We start from the raw sequence: 5,879 nt of genomic DNA on the forward strand, positions 1-5,879 counted from the left end.
TCCTTGTTGTTTTTAAGAGATCTTTTCATACCTTTTCACTAGTTGCACCAGTGTCTTTAGTATCTGAATGTCTATCTTCTCTTTCACTTAAAAGAGTTTGCAAGTTTGTGACTGAGATTTTAAGTTCCTCTATATCACTTTGACTCTGCTTCATGCGATCTATATCTTTCCTGTATTTTCTCATTCAAGGAATCAGTCATTTTTCTAATCTCTTCTATTTTTTATCAATGTCTTCTTTAGAAGCTGTTATTAATTCTTTTACTGCAGTGTTTTCTTCAGATTGGGTTTCCTCCCTATGTTTCTGTAGTTGATTCTTTACTTCAGATGCTAGGAGTTCAGATTTTTTTTTTTAATTTCAGAAAAGAATTCCGTTCTTTCTTCATCTATAAATTTCTGCTATTTCTTATTTACTATTGACGCTATTAATTCATAGATTTCATCTGAACTAAATCCTCTGTGTTTGTTCTGGGTGGGCACTGGGTTCCTCCATATGTTTCTGCATTTGATTCCCTACTGCAGATGCTATTATTTCAGGTATTTCTTTTTTCTTTTCCAGTCTGATTTGTTGCATACCTTTCTGCAATTGTTTCTTTATCTCAGAAGCTGTTGATTCATCGATTTCAGCTGTTTGATTCCCAGGTTGTTCGGTGCTAATGTCTTCTGTACTTGTTATGGGTGTTCTTGTGGTCTGAGTTTGCATTTTGCTCCTTCCCATTTTCATTTTGTGTAGCACTGTCTTCTGACCTTCGTTGTAGAGGTTTGGTGCAGCTATAACCTTAGCACCTACTGAAATTCAGGTGCAGATCTACAAAGTTTGTATTTATCCTGCTGTTCCTGTCTTGGGTCTGGCTGCCCTGCTCAGCTCCTTCCTTCTGCCACCCTTGAGAGTGATCCTGTTCTGCCCCTCTGGGAAGATATCTTGCTCCTGGACTAGCTGGGTGGCTTTGTCCCTTACATTCTATGCAGGGATTGCAGCTGCTGGGTTTCACTCCAGGCCTGTAGTCCAGGCCTGAGCTGAGTTTGGAGGGAACAAGTTGGAGTAGGAGTGAGAGGAAGCTCTTCCACACACTCACTGCGCCTGGGCTTGGTGGTCTCCAGAACGCAGCAGAATTTCTCACTGGCCAGGCAGTTTGGAGGTGTACTGCAGAGTGGTGTGGGGATCCCAATGGGGTTGAATGGGTGTCTCACCCACGGTGAGCCTAGACTTGGACCTGTAGGTCCCGCTGGTGCAGGGTAGCTGAAATCTCTCCCACATACTCACCAGATCTGGACTAGGACTGAATATGGGGGTCCCCAGAATGCGGCAGTAATTCTCACTCGGAAGTTGCATATTGGACAGGTCCCAATGGGGTGGAAGAGGGTCTCAGCCACGCTGCACCTGGGCTGGGACCCACAGGTCCCACAGGTGAAGGTAGAAGGAAGATAAAAAATAATACTGAAAAAGTATGAATAAACAATTCCATATTTTTTGGAGATATTTTGAAATCTAACTATATACAGCATTGTAGCAGGACAGTCCTGTGTCATTTTTTTCTTTTGTAGTCTCTTTTTTTCATTTATTACCCTTTTTTAAAAGAACAAACATTTAGTTGAGAGACATTATGGTAATAATTGATATGTAATGACAACCAGTGTGTATTTAGAAGACCAGAATGACAGGCTTTCCAAATGTGACCCTTCTATTACATATTACTTTAATCAGTGCAGCTACTTAAGTCACAGGTATCAGCATATATAGTTAGTGAGGTTGAAAATCCTACAAATTAACTGCTAATTTTTAAAACCCCCTGTTGTTTCTCAATATCATTGCCTTGCCCATCTTGTGTGTATAAATGTATGGCTTTATTCCTGTAATTTTTCCCAGATTTTCTCCTTGCCCTCTCCTTGTTGTCCAGTCCTAAAGTTCTCACTTTCCTTTTAATTGTGTTATATCTTTCTATTTATATTTCTTCTTTTGAGTTCTTATACCAGGAAGACTATACGAAATTTACACATGTAGGTCTGGTTTATTTCACTTGTGAGTATATCTTCAAGTTGCATCCACTTAAATATAAATTCTTCAAATTTATCATTCTTTTTAGCTGAGTAATATTCCATGCCAATTGTTTTTCATCCATTCTTCAGGTGATGGATATCTTGGTTGTTAGCTGAAAAAATATTCAGGAATTCATAAAGAAATAAATTTTTAAATATTCTAATATCTTGAACAGCCCTGAGAGTTCTTTTCTCTTCTAGTCAAGTGTTAGCGTGGCCATTTAACTCACCATGAGAAAAATTAAAAAAAAAATAGAAGATAGTGCATCCCATGGTGTTGGAAGGTAAGTGGGGGCAAACAATAATGAAAAGCAATGTACTTTCATGGAGTGCAGTTAATGAACTAACAGCATAGTCTAAGAATGACAGTGCATGATAAGGACCAAGGCAATCTCTCAGTAGAATAAGTGCTTGCCTGGCAATCACTAGGGCCTGAGTTCAATTCCCAGTTCTGAAAAAAATGTATTACAGTGCATGATATCAGGTAATTACTATGTTTAATATATTAAGTTTCTGCTGTTATAAGAAACTGTCATCAAATGAAGTGTTGGGCTTGGGCTGGTATTGTTCCAAATTTGAAAGAACTTAGGATTCTGGGAGGCCTCTCGAACTCTGGAGAGCTGCCATCCCTCTGTTGGGACAGCATGAACAGATGCAGAGTTTTCCTGGTGACTGATCTAATGATTTAAGAACTTAAGACTCTGGGTGGCTGGCATTACTCTGATAATGCCTGAAGCTTGGTCAGCAGCACACAGGCATGGAACTTGTGCTGGCACTGCTCCAACATTTTAAGAATGAAGGAGGTATCTCTTTGGACAACAGGTCACTGGAGAGCTTCTAATTGTGGGCCCAATATGTACAGAAGAGCTTCTTGCTGCCTGGTCCAACAGTTTAAGAGATTTGGAGGACTCTGGGACACACATAATACTCTGGCAAGCTGTGTATTTTGGCATGCCACATGCAGATTTAAAGCTTGTCCTAGCACTGTTTGAGTGTTTTAAGAACTTGTGATGATTCTGGGCTGATTATGGGATCCAGATAAATTCAGCCCACACATAACCACCTGCAAGGAACCTTTGCTGAGTATTGGACAGGTGCCCCAACAAGGAGTGAGGGACTGAGAAAGTCTTATTCAGCTCCCCACTATAGAGGAAACCTTACAGAACCATGTCCCACCACTCTCCCATCACTGCTATTCTATGTGATTATTGAGAGCGTCAAAAAATCCAAAACATAGGAGCAAAAGTAAATATCAATTATCTCTCCCAACTAGAACAAAAGAAGAAAAACACATGCAATAAATTGGAAATCACACATCTGAAATATCTGAAATGATAGCAACTAAAGTAGAGAAACAAGTCCATAAGGCTGTAGAAGAAATAAGATCAGAAGCAATATTTCAGGTCAAAAAAAAAAATAGCAACAACTGTGAAAGAATTGCTCAGGACAGCAAAGGAAGATATAGATTAAAAAAATAGAGAATAGAAAAAAAGATGAAAACACTGAATGAACAAAACAGTAAAAATTAAACAAAACAGTAAAAATTAAAATTCATGAAACAGATTCAAACAGATATCCATGAAAATATGAATTCCATTGAAAACTGATAACATCACTTGAATGAAAGCAAAGATTTAGTTTCAGACCTTCAAGATAGTGGTGAACCTATCATAAAAAGAAAGACCTGAAAACTAACAAGGAACCAGGAAATAAAACAAGGTGAAACAAGGTATAACATTGAAACAGGGACCAGGGAGATGGCTCTGTATAATAAGCCCTTCGCTAGCAAGTACAAGGGCCTGTGTTCAATCCCTGGTTCCCCCAAACAAACAAACAAACAAACAAACAAAAAAAAAGCAAACAAAAACATTGAAACAAAATAGGTACATGGATCAATAGCACAAAATACAGATACAGCAATGACATGGACATATTCAGACACGTGATTTTGAAAAATTATTCCAAAATACACGTTGTTGGAAAGACAATCTCTATATTGCATTTTTGGGGGGTATTTTTTGAGGGAAGGGTCTACAGAGTGTTCAGTGTCTCACCTTGTACCTCGGACTCATACTGATCTGCCTGTTTCCAGCCTGCCAAGACCTGGGATTGTAGGTGCACAACACCTCACCCATGCTCAATTGCCATCTCCCCAGCCCTGCCTTTGCTTGCAGGTGTTTTAATCTGCTGTTTTATCTGTTTTATCTGCTGTTTAATCTGTTTTAAGCTGCTTGGCCGGCCCTTTGCATTATTCTCAAGAAATTTTCTATCAACATGCAGAAGATTGTAGCTAGTTGATTCTCTGACCATGCATGAAACTAAAATAAAAGTGAATCAAGTTCTTAAACATTATAACATACACAATGATTTTAATGAATGATAACATAAATAAATTATTTGGAGTCATAAGTGTAGGCAAAGATATTCGGAACAAAATTTCAATTATGTAAGAAATAATACAAAGTCTACAAATGACATTATATCAAAATTAAACATTTTAGTAACAAATCAGGCACTTGATACACTGAATTGACACCCTATCAATTGAAAACAAAATTTCCACCTGTTCCTTAGATACAGGATAGTGTTTATTTTTTTCAAAGTTATATTGATAAACAGATAGCAATGAGACAGTTTCAAATCAAATTGGAAGTACAGTTACAACAAATAATACACTGCATATATTCTTCTTAGTGGTTAATTGCTGTAAAAGATGCGGACTTATGATCTCATTAACAAACACCATTAGAAAAAAATCATTCCATTAATTAAGAGAATGCAACTATATATCTATCCCAACCACTTTGAATACACAGATACAAAAAGGACATTCATAGGTATACCCCATTTTTTCTAAGTTCCGGTAATGAATATTATAGGTGTGTAAACTCAGCAAAATATTCTAAAAGAGTCCAGTAGCCCATAATAGCATTGGGTCTTCTGTTTAACTGGCAATGTCAGAAATTATTGACCTGAGTCCCCCACAGATCAACTTAACAACATGACTTTATTTCCTCTATTTCGTCTTCATACTTTTCAACTGGATGCTTAAGACCAAGGTAAAGCAGGACCTATGCAACAAGAGTTGTAGCTTTATGATCTGAGAAGGTCAGTGAAATGCCCTCAGGATTTATCCTGAGATCCTGTACGTCAGATTGGAGAACCTTTGTGAGTGTCAGCCATGTGGATGAGTCACGGCCACTGCTTGGCCAATATGCTCTCTGTGAAAGCCTGAGAGAGTGTCTTCTCCCCATGTGACTCTCCTTAGGCACATTCCACGTCATCAATCACTTTCCTCTTTGGCCACATAATCTTGATCAGAAAATTTGGGACACTACCGAGGTACATGACGTTACAGTACAAGTTCTCATATGTCCTGAGTCTTAACTGACCTTAGAAGACTAGGCCAAAATGTTGGCTTTCCTTGTAGGCCTCCTTTTTCTCCAATTTTAGTCTGCAAACTTAGGATGTTAACCATCCAGAAGACAAGCTTATTGTTATTATCAAATGATTTAGGTTACCAAGCTTAAACTCACTATCTCACTGCATTTCAAACATATTAGGCATAATAAGGAACAGGTATTTTTCATCAAGTATTGATTTGTCCCTACATAATATGATAAAAAACATTTAAAAATTCGATTATATTTTAAAAAGAGGATAAAGAATTCTATGCTTCTCATGTTTGCACATAAGTCCAAAAATCTCACCATATACAACCTTGAAGCAGGACACTCCCAAAATATTCCTTTTCCTGTCTCTTGATTTCATTCACCATCCCCTTCTTCTTGAACATCCACCTACCCGAGAGACATCTTAGCAGTAACTGGCATGTCATGACAAGC

This window comes from Octodon degus, unplaced genomic scaffold (assembly GCF_000260255.1).
Source record: "Octodon degus isolate 3935 unplaced genomic scaffold, OctDeg1.0 scaffold00103, whole genome shotgun sequence".
NCBI lineage: Eukaryota > Metazoa > Chordata > Mammalia > Rodentia > Octodontidae > Octodon > Octodon degus.